Here is an 11,753-nt window from a genome sequence, read left to right as displayed (position 1 = left end):
CAACAATGATTTCTGCCTGAATATTCAGCTCCGGGCAGCTTTAAGCACCAAACTAAACTGGGACATAACACATGTCAGTATAATTAGTTGGAATAAAGTGTCTACTGGAGAACAATATTTTGAAAGATTTTAAATGTTTGGAGAAAGAGCTGGCAAAGTCTGCGATCCATCTCACTGTTCCCATCATAAGGTAACCCATCAAACACCAGCTTCTAAAACAAAATCTGGTGTAGTCAAAGTTTACCACGTTATGTCTTCCAGTCTGCTTTCTTAGCCTTTTTCTTCCTCAAGCATTGAGGCTGCACTGCATTTTCTCTACTGTTCTAAGAAAACAACATTTTTCCAATATGCTCCTTGTTTTGGGTTATTTTTAAAATCTCCGGGAAAAGCTCACACTTTCTTCTGTAGCCAATGCCTATTGTTTATGGAAGCAGTTCCAATTTACTTTCTGTAAGGAAAAAAAAATAATAATCTACCGCCTCGAAAGCGCTGCGAGTATTTGCATTGTTCTCTTGCATTGTTTTGCTTGCAAGAGGGAATTCTTTGGAACCACGGAGGCAGCGAGACTCCCTCGCCCGCCTGCTCGCGCTTCCCCTCCACCTCCCCGGCTCTCAGATAGCAGTGTTCACGCAGTGACTTTTTTTTTTTTTTTTTTTTTTTTTTTGCAGAGGCCAGGGTGCTATTTCGGGTTGTATTTCCCTGCCGATTGTCCCACGCTCCTGAGCCGGGCGCGCTCTTGGATAGCTGCGTGTACCCAAGCAAAAAGTGTCACGGTGACCCCTGTATAAAAACCTGATCTTTATTTGTGTAGCTAAACGGCTGATGCACTTTTCTGAAAATCCACCTGACTGGAAAAAATATTTGTCATCAGGTGCAAGCTCTACTATCAATACTTTTCACAAGTATTGCTAACCTTCTGGAAGGTTACAAATCAGCATAGTTTTTGTTTTCCTCGCAGTATCCATGGGACATGAACTAGTTTGTGTCGCTATACAATAATGAACCCTCACAAGAAGCAAAACGTGAGACATCTAGGTTCTAGAGCAAGTCTTACAACTAGTCAAAATTTCTGATCCTGTCTCTAAAAACAAATATCTTCGCTTCTCTAAGTGGAAAGGGGTAAAGTCCAGCCACTCTAGGACAGGTGAACTGCCATTTTCTGAGAGTGCAAAGTTAAACTGCAAACTACTGATTTACTTTGCTGAATGAGCTCATCATCTTGAATTCTGCGTGTTGTTACTGAATCTGGAAAAGAATTCTATCAAAAAATAAACTGGTACATCTCAAATATAATTAACAGCAAAACATTTACATTTTGATTCCTTGAGGACTGCAGCAGGCTTAGGAATCTGGAGCTCCCAGGAAACATACTTTGTTTTAGCAGCAACACATTCTGGTGTATCAATAATAAAATATTCTTAGAATTTCCAGTTCGCAGGGAATTTGAAAGCTATTCCTTTTCATCTGACTCAGGATGTAACCCAAATGTGAAAAGACACTCTTTCTTGTGAACTTGAAAGCCTGCTCTTCAGCCAGAGCCTGTTAAGATCCTGCTCTCAACTTGCATGTCCGAAGCACAGCGATAATTAGTGGAGTTTTTTAAGTAATCATTGCATTTTGAGGTTATTTATATTTCAAGCTGGGCCAAAGTGTATTCTTTTGCCCAAACCACTTGTAAAATTTGTCACTTAACGTTAGTCATTTCCATATGCCATTGAATGCCAGAAAAAGCCCAATATCCAAATTTTAAGAAATACTTACCCTTGGTTCTTGTTGCATTTACATTCATTCTGTAATTTTGCAAGCTTCACCAAACAGGTGAATGAAGAAGCAGCTGATTTGAACGTAATCGTTTGGCTATTTACTTCATGGTGAGTTGTATTAGGAGGATGAGAGCCTCTGTTGGTCAAAGTCTGAACACAGTCTACTAACTGTATAGGTGAAGCTTTAACGAATTATGAAGTGCAGAAAAGAGAAATGAAAAACACCAGAATCCTCCAACTTTGGCATACTAGCTACTATATTCAGAACCAGAGTGCAAGACAGAAGGAAAGTGACAAAAAAGAAAAAAGATCTGAAATTTCAAAACATTTCCTAAAAATTGAAACATAATGAAAGATTAAATTCAAGGGAAATATTTTGCAGCAGTAAATACTTTTTACATAAAAAGTCTGCATTTTGCAAGAGAAATGTCTAAGACACAAATGTTGGCCATCTGTAACTGCTAGCAGCACTGAGCTAGGCAGCAAGATGGAAAAGGTGTTGTGGCAAATTGCCGTTTCTCCTTCTCTTGAGCACAATTTTTAAATGAGCTGGCCCATGTCCCAGAAGCAGCAATGCCATACTTGTGTTTTGAAAAATGCAATGTGCGTCACCTAAGAAAAGTGGCTCCTCAGCCTAGCCATCCTGCTTCTGCTGTCCACGCTAGCTGTTCCAGAGTTACTTCAGTAACATATTTCATCGTGACTGGAGTGAAATATTTCCTTGTCTTTTTTTGTTCGTGCTTACAGATAAATCACTTTTTGCTTCTAGCAAGTAATTTGGGCTAGAAATATGGGAAGATGCTAGCTAGGAGTATAAAGGTAAATACTTGTAAACAGTTCTCATGCAATTACGTGCATGCTGTATGCGTGTGCTTGTACACATCTGCACGTAACAGATTATAAAGATGCATACATTGATGTCCATTACAAAGGTATGTCTGCATACGCTTAGGGCTCAATTTCTGTACAGCTATATGCTCAGATAATAATACATATTTCATAAAAGTATTTTAAAATTTTCTTTACCAAGTTTCTAAAACCAGAAAAGCACCTGCCCCACTTAAGCATGTCATGAGAAAACCTCTCCGAACACATTTTATCTGGAAGTGTGTATACTCAGAATGTACATAACACTGTTCACATGAGACATTGTTATCCAAAGTGCTTTAAAGTTTAGAATAAACTATCTGAAAAAGTATTACCTTCTCCCTTCAACCCCTCTTTTAACCAGTTCTTAACACATGTTCCCACCCTCTCATTGGTCCCTCTCCCTAGCATATTTCTATTCCTCTTGCTAATGAAGGGCAAATTGATTTATTTCATTTCACCTTCAGCTGCCTTATTGATGCCATGGCAGGAAAGCTCAGTTAGACAAAGCCGAGGTATGTATCCTTGAGTACTTCATGCTCAGCTGCAGCCCAAGTTGCAGGGAAGTTGGGACCATGCTGTTCTACATGAGTAAAAAAACCAATTTTTTTAAGAGCTAAAACTAGACGGTAAGCTGGTCAGAGCTTAACAGCAACAGTAAGTTTGACATTTAGTTTGTTGTAAAATAGAAGAACGTCTTTTCAAAATGAGAGAATATTATCTGCTAAGTGATTGCATGCCTATACGCATGGCAAAAGATTAGCATCTTGCATACATACCTTTTGTCCAGTGTTATTCTTATCTGCTTAGGCACCTCTGCTAGTCCACGCTGAGACATAAGCTGTGAGAAGTGTAGCTGTTGAATCAAAAGAAAAGGTAAGAAAGCAAATTGGAGGGCACATCCTTCCAGCAGCTCTTTAGGTCTGTAAGTTCAAAGATAGTTCAAATAGTTTTAATGATGTTTTCTATCAGTCTTTGATCTCTATTTTTCCTTCCCAAGAGCACATATTAAAGGAAGTTCCACAAGTCATCAGCCTATCTCCTCTTTTCCATGCTAGTCCAACCTTACTTGAAGAGATGATATATTTGACAAATTTTAGCTTGGCTCTGTTGCTCTGAATTTCCCCCTTTTGTCGCTCTGCACTTCTGACTTGCAATGAGCAAATCTCAAAAGACTACAAGTTTGGCTTGGATAAACAACTGCGTTTTTTGAAGTTTATTCTTCAGTTTTAAGAGATTAGGTTCACTGCAGCAAGCATTTGAATTGCATGCCTTGAGTGCATGGGGGATTTGAATGACCAAAGGCTTTGACGTTCCTCAGCCACAGGAACGGCTGACAAGTGCACTTCCCAGGAGCAACCAACACAATTAGTGTGCCATAAAATTAAACGGGCAAAGGGAGTTCATCAGTTTTCAGGAGCATAGGAGAAATGAGAGCTGAAAGCATCAGTGGGCCGTTGTTCTCACCGAGCAGGACTCAAACGCTCAATCCAATGTAAATAGATGTAAAGCCTCGAACGCTTTCTGCTCTAGATGCTTTCACCAGCCACATGGTAGGGGTAGGACCAAAGCGCAAGTGCTGTGTAGATGGTGACGCTGTATGAATGAAAATGTGCATTCTTCCTGAGGGGACCACTGCCTCAAAGCCACATATAATGTCCTCTGCGCTGCAGGGTGCACTCTTAACGCACCCTTCCAACACGATAGTGCTGTTACAGGTGTGATTCTTTAACTGTGGCTCTTTAGTGACGCTTGGCAGCACTTTAGAAACAACTTTCCATACAGGTAGATCAGCTCCAGAAACTAGCCTTAACTGTATTTGCCTCACTGAGAAAGCACATCAGAGATGAATATCAAAGTTTAACCCTCTTGCCTGCCTCCTAAAGCAAAACACAGGGTGCAGCCGGGATGTAACATCTCTCCTTTTATTAATCTACCTATCGTATGCCTGTAAACCCCTGCGAGGAGTACATTGCTGCTGTTGCCAGGTACAACAGCATTACAGAAAATAGTTCCAATGATGAACAAAAATATATCTTTTTACGTAAAATTTAACACTGGACAGTAACATGGTTATTTCTCACTGCAGAACTTGTGTGGTTTTAATAAAACTTTGCTTTGTCAGAAAAAAATGCTCTTTGGGGCTCCAGAGGGCTCCTCTGGGTTACAAGCAGGAGCAGAGCAGATCACAGGCAGGGGGAGGGGGTGGCTTTTTATGCGCACGCCAGCAGAAATTCAGGACGTATCTGGACACAGACCGTGCAAACCTCAGGGTGTCCAAGTGGCGACCTAGATCCTGAAGTTCACGCACGCAAAGAAAGCGAGTTCTTTAGTGTAAGCACACGGGGTTTGGAGCTCTTTGGAGCATCTGGGCAGCAAAAGCGATACAATAAAAAACTCCATCCTCAAATGGGTGGTACGAGGCTTCGGGAACAAATGTTTGTAGAGCGCTCAGACCCTGGTATGGAAAGGTGCAGTAAAAGTTCAAAGTATTATTGTTACGGCAGAGTTACTCGGCGAGGCGGGGAAATATCAAAGGCTTTCCTCTGCCGGCTGGCTCGGCCTTATCTCGAGGAACGGCTGGTGGGTGGTGATTGCTCCTGGGGCCCGGCCATGACGGAGACGCCAAGGCACCGAGCGCGCTGGCCCAGGCGGAGCGGCGCTCCGGGCACCGCGCGGGAGCAGCCGCGGCGGCTCCTCCTCGGCGCCTCCCCAGCGGAAAGCCCCAAGCGAGAAGGGAGCGCGCCCCGACACCCGGCCCGTGGAGGCACTCGGGAAGGGCTTGAGCGCGGTGCGGTGGGGAGCGACCGACACAGATCGCCTCAGACCCTTAGGGCTTCTGGTCCTGCTTCCCACAGGCTATTTTTAGATCCAATTAGGCAGATAAGATGGCACGGGGAATTAATTTTTGGAGCTAATTCCAATGTTTGGTCTGTTTTATTCCTTCAAATGCTTCTATCTACATGCAGAGTAAATGATTAAATCACAAAAAGCAGATAAAGCTTTTTTTTTTTAATCTCTTAATGAGAGATGTTTAAGCAGTAAAAGACTTTATCACTGCAAAACCACTTATGGCTGATTGCAGGGGAATTCTCTCTCTCACCACATTAAACCCAAAGCAAGTAACCGAATATGAAATAACACATTTTCTTGGCATCAGACTACATGACAGCTCCCCTGGGTCTGCTGCAATGCAAAGGCTAGTAACCCACCCATCAGGAGGAGATAAAATACAATTAACTAATTTATTATATAAATATTTTGGGTGGGGAGATATGAATCAGTTTATCTTTATTATCATTATTAATAGGTGTTGTTCGCTAAAACTGAGTTTTTCAAAGCTGTCTTTCACATTAAGAAGTCCAAATTCCCTTGACAAATCCCACCCTAAATTTCATGTTGATTGCTTTTGCAAGCTACTGGAGAACTAAAGCAGAGAGAGCAGTAAAACTGGTTGTATGATATTATTCATGGCTGTTATTACTAGAATTTATGGTCAGCTTATTCCCGTGCTATTTGGGCATAATTCATACATTTGGACAAAGGGGAACCATAAATGAATGTTCTCCAGCAAAACCCCCTACCTTTGCAATGCTTTGAGATATGTAGCTGTTGTGACCGCAATGGAAAACGCAGAAACACTGAAGTGACTGCTGGCCTCAACAGTTACTGCACTGCCACAAAGTCCTGAAAAATCTCCAACCTCCCCATTTCTCTGGGCTGAGGAAATGAAGCTGCATCTTCTGCAGACATCTGCCTCCCAGGCTGAGAGGGTGAAACATTGGAAGCAGAAAAGCCAGCGTGAGTTTTACCACTGCCTCCAGCGGGGGCAGCACTTCGCCTTTGCAGTAGATGCCGATGAAAAGCTCTGCTTTGCAACTGGATTCCTGTGGCTTACCCCACAAGGGCAAGTTAGCTGAGATGTGGCAACTGCGTGTGTGTGTACGCATATATGTATACACACAAGTATGTTCTCCAGGCTGAGAAATGGTACCCATCTTATCCCAAAGAGAGGTAAATAAGCGGTTATTTTGTATTGGCCATTTGAGAGATCAGCTGCCACAACGTGCAATAGCTCGTCCGTGACCAGGAGCCCCGATAACCTGGCTGCAGGGCTCCACAGTGGAAGGTGGCAGAACAGCCCCTGCCTGTGAGAACCAGCAGACAAACCAGGCCTTGCCCCCGTGGGTAAATGCTGCAGCTTTGGAGCTGCCGGGACTTTGTGCTCTACCTCGTGTCCCCCAGCGCCCCATCCTGGAGTTGGGGCAGGCTGCATGAAGGGCCCGTCGTGGGCAGTGCTTGCCATAAGAAAAAAGGGATTGAACAGGACTTAAAGCAGGGGGAGGGCGGGGAGGGCTGGTGGTGCCCAGCATAGGTAAGTTAACCCAGCGAAACAAATGCTTCGTTTTCGGATGTAAAGATCTCACCAGGTCATAGTCAAATGTGAGCCACAAGCTCTCCTTATTCCAATGCCTTATGTCACAGGCCAAACATTTCACTGTGTATCCTCATATTGAGCCCCCTAATTCGAGTCTGACTATAGCACCTTCTTGTAAATCAAGCTTTAAAAAGCATCTGATACTTAGAAAAAAAACTGAAATAAGTCAACAAGAATAAAAGCTTTTCTCCTGTGGTAGCTGTGGTGCTATCTGCTTCTCCCTTAATCCTTTAGCAATGGCAGCATGTACACAAACTTTGGATCTGAATTTCTTCAGTTCATGCTCTTGTATCTCCTAAACCTGTCACAACACTAAAAAGGCTGATGGCAGGTCTTCCTAGTAGTGAACTACAGGTATGAGGCATAAAAAAAAAAATTGCTAGATGCTCAATATTACTACCAGTAAGGTGCATGTATTTTAGACAAGCAGGAATTAATGCTACAAACTTACCTTAGAATACTAAGTCATAACAACTACTTACTTGAGTGAGGTCACAATTCACTGGAAAGGTCTGTTAAAGTCTAGTCTTTACACCCAAAGGCTTCATGACATACTTGCAACATTTGCTCTTCAAAAAAGATCCATAGTTGTTGTGAGCAACGCCTGCCTCATTACCCATTTCCTTGGGCTACCTTTAAGCACTATATTGTGTTTTACGTCTCTGCCAGTATCGAACTCTACTTTGCGGTAAAACTTAGCAAGCCATTTCTTTCTTCATCCCTACTTAATGGTGCAGTGACCCACTAAAGCAAAGATCTGCTCATAGACTTATCCCTGAAAAAACAATAGGACAGCAATAGTATTTAGCATAATATTTCCTACCCAGGGAAATATTGAAATTCCAAGGCAGTCAAAAAGGTTCAAAGATAATTTCACAGTTGCCGCATCGAAGCAGGTCCTTTATCTGCTTTCCTAGGGACCAAGACCAATTCATGAGAGGCTATGTCTGGGTGACACTGTAAAGCCATAATTGGCTAATAACAGCAAGTATAACAAGAGGCAAAATCAACATTTTACTGCTAATATCCCCCAAACATGCCATACTGCAGAAGCAAGATGGTAACTTTAGTAAAAAAAAAAAAAAAGTATAAATATAAGGTGACTAAATATTTTGAGGAACTACACTGCTTCCATATTCATATTGGAGAAAGATCAAACAGCTTTGATTAGTTTTTCCTCTCCTTGCTTTCATCTACAGATACTAATTTTTCTTAATTCCTAAAGCATAATTAAATTATAGAGCAGTCCTACAGATAGGACTGTACAGAAGAGACATTCTTACTAAAAAGCTGCCGAGGAGAGGATTTCTGCAGAAGGCGGCGGCAGCAGCAGGGCAAAGGCCCTGCAGCTCGCTGCATGCCGTAGGAGTGCCCCAGGCACCCAGCGTCTGCCAGGCTCCAGCAGGTCTGGCAGTCAAACAGGACCCAGTCCCATCAGGCGCTCAGCACGTTCCGTACCCATCAAGCCCATCTTCTGGAGGGATGGAGTCTCCTTCAAATACTTGCTGACCTGCAGGGACAATTGAGGGGAGAGGAAGAAGAACAAACTGCAGTACGCTCTTGGGGTGTTCAAAAATAAAAGCAAGCACTCGTGTTTCTGCATCTGCAATAACAATGAATTGACACCATATATTTATGCAAGTTCTCTTGAATTTTTAAGTTGGAACAACTCCAAAGGAGTAAATATTCTGGTTGAGTCCAATATTGTAATGCCCACAAACATACCAGAGATGAAAGGTACCTGGCTGAATATGGGTAAAAATAGATGGGATTTGGAAGAGCAGTAAGTAGTGCCTGGGAAAAGTGACCTACATATGGTCTTAATCATGCCTGTGGATAACCCCCACATTACCCTTTAAAAGGTCATCTGATAAACATCAACACTGGGCTTTTCTCACAAACCCAACACCTACAATTGCTTCAGGCTACCGTAATATGGCTTGAGAAGTTAAATTAGAAGCATATATTTGGTAATAGCACCTCTGAGAGGGAGTCTTCAAAAGCCCATGCCCCCATTAAAGGATTAGAAGACTAGCATACACATCAGCAGCTATACTCCATCCAAAAAAGCACACAGAACAGGAGAAAGAACACAGCACTTTGTTCTGATTAGTTGCTTTGATTGATGTAAGTTTCTTTATTACTTCTTTACAGCTGGAAAAAAAATATTCCGGAATACTATAAAGTTACCACTATGAAGTAGTGCTTCCACCACTTCCCCATCTATCATGGATCCAGTGGCGATCTCTCCAGAATACATGATAGTAAGGCACAGAAAACAAAGCACTCTCTTAGGAGCTGCCGGCATGCTCCAATTGTTTTCAAAAATGCCCAGAATGCAAGTTATGGACCTAAAGATAAAGCCATTGAAAAGTAAGAATGGGGCATTAAATATTTCTGGAAATGTGATGATCCAGTACGAAACAATGGAAAATATATTTTAAAAGAAATTAAGTAATTAAAATTATTACATTAAATAAGCATTTTTTTATTTCAACATCTTCCCTTCTTGAAGTAAATCCATCTGATTTTCCTGAGTGCTAAATATTCTGAGGTTATCTGCCCCAAAGGCAGGCAGAAATTGGTTGAATTGTCTAAGAAGTAAGGATGAAGGCAAAGGGCACATCCTAAGGATTAATAACTGGCTGAGAAACTGGAGGGCTCAAGGTGAAAGAAATTCTCCATACCAAGGTCATTGCTGAGGTTAGGATATTTTAAACCAGGGGGCAGAGGGGATACTGACCAAGTATTTGCAAAAACATTTGCAACTTTTTCTAGTGCCCGTTTCAAAACCAGACAAATTCAGCAAGCCTCTCCACTAATCTAAACAGAGAACTGAATTATGCGTGAACTTGTAGGTTTTAGGAAGGGCTAGATGGAAATGGGAAATCACTCGTTTGGATAGCCTCCTGCAACTGATTAGAAAATTGTCCACATAAAGGTTTTCATGGGATTTCCTATGCTATTTTATCCCTACCTCATATCTTGCCAGCTCATAAATCAGAAGCGGCGATTTCCTCAGTGCTGGCTGTATGAATCCTGCCCAAGCACGGGAGTCAAGGCTGTGCTCCTTCTGCTTCAGACTTCACTCCTGCAACGGAGGGTTCGGGGGTCCAGCCTTCATCACAGAATCTGTTCCAGGTGAGCAGGGCAGAAGCAGCCTTGCTCTTTAACAGGCACAGGGGCTCTGGACTCCTCAGTTATCTGGCTCTGATGCCCTAAATAATCCTCATGGGTTTTCTTTCATGGCTTCATGAGAGGGGTAGAATCGTTCACTTACGTTTTCTTTCCCAGCTCCCTGTAAAGACGAAACATCTCTGATCCCATTTCTCTCGGTGCCCCTGCACTACGTGGGTCCTGCCCCCAGCAGCTCCTCTCTTAAGAGCGTGCAAGCAGGAGTGGGCTGCCACGGCAGGAACGCAGAAGCTGGAGCTGTCAGACCTAGTCTCGTTAGATACTAAGGGGTCTTGCAAAATAATTGGTGTTCGCTATACTTTTGGCATGGATGGTTGCTGAAAAGCCTAGAAGGATCTCAAGACTCAGTTCCTAAGTTCCGATGATTTTTTTCTAGCTGATCAGTCTCCATGTCCGTGGCTGAACTAATTTCCCACTTCAGGCTTTCGACAGCTGGACAAAGCAGGTTTAGAGCCATGCCTTACTTTAAGTGTAGAGAGATGTTTTCAGTCTGACCTTGCCAAATTAGTCCCTGGCTTAGGTTGTCTGCTGAGATCCAGGAAAGATTTTCCCACTGAATTCCAAGTGGGAAAAACTAATTCTATCCATAGTGAGTTGATGCAGTATTGAAGTGACAAATATTTAGGGAGATATGAATCTACCTCATGATCTACAGAGCCTCTAGCTTTATAAAAAAGGAATACATGTATATATATTTTGATTGGTGGTGGAGCTAGTTAAAAGCTGATAAGTATAATTTTCACAGAGACAGAGGGAATATGCTTTTTAACCACACTGTGGTGTGTGCGCTTAGACTTCCAAATTGTGTGCATGATTAACCTTCTATCTTAAAAAGATAAGATTTGGCATGAGCAAGTGTGGGTTTTGTTTGGCTTTGTGTTCTCAAGTTCACATATTCTGTTAAAGTACATCAGATAATAAGATGTAAAACCATACATAGGTATATAACATTAGTAGAGTAGCAACAGCATAGCCTAGAAGGAATGAAGAGAATATAAAAGCATAATCATAGATAGCAAAAACAAGCCTTCTACACTGCATTTAAAATTGTGATTTTTTTCCTTTTTAACCATTCATTCTTGCTCTTAAAAATTAAGAATTAATACAAGTCAATGGCCAAACTCCCATTCTATAGCACTAGGTCCTGTCCCTCATTTGTTGCTCTGTTCTTTCTTCCCTCTAAACAGACTTACTGCTGTACTAAATGACTAATGTCACTGAACTTTGTAGGATCACAACTGAGACCTAGGGCTGTCCTATGTATTCCTAGGTGCATTTTTACTATCACTGTTTCCCTGGAAAAAAATATTTGGACCAGTATGTTGCATGTTGAGAGCTATCTCCACCATGGCTGCATCCTCTTCTGCTTCAGAAAGGCATTGTTGCATGGGAGACATCCAGGTAACACTGGCTGGGTCCATACCTGACAAAGTGCCTGCTGCCATTTCAGTCAATGCATTAAGGACCGAAGGAGGGACGTAAGCTAAAGA

At 42.2% G+C, this 11,753-nt stretch overlaps 1 long non-coding RNA gene across 1 annotated transcript; it reads right to left on the bottom strand.

The window, feature by feature from the left end:
* Positions 1–3,422: 3,422 nt before the first annotated feature.
* LOC134139116 (uncharacterized) lies at positions 3,423–10,208 on the bottom strand. The gene is made up of 3 exons (XR_009958071.1): positions 10,046–10,208; positions 8,352–8,578; positions 3,423–3,486 (listed from the first exon to the last, which is right to left on the bottom strand). It is a non-coding gene; the product is annotated as an uncharacterized LOC134139116 (long non-coding RNA).
* Between the last annotated feature and the right edge of the window lie 1,545 nt (positions 10,209–11,753).

This window comes from Rhea pennata, chromosome 3, assembly GCF_028389875.1.
Source record: "Rhea pennata isolate bPtePen1 chromosome 3, bPtePen1.pri, whole genome shotgun sequence".
NCBI lineage: Eukaryota > Metazoa > Chordata > Aves > Rheiformes > Rheidae > Rhea > Rhea pennata.
Note: the sequence above shows the minus strand (reverse complement) of the source record. Positions and strands in the feature narration are given on the sequence as shown.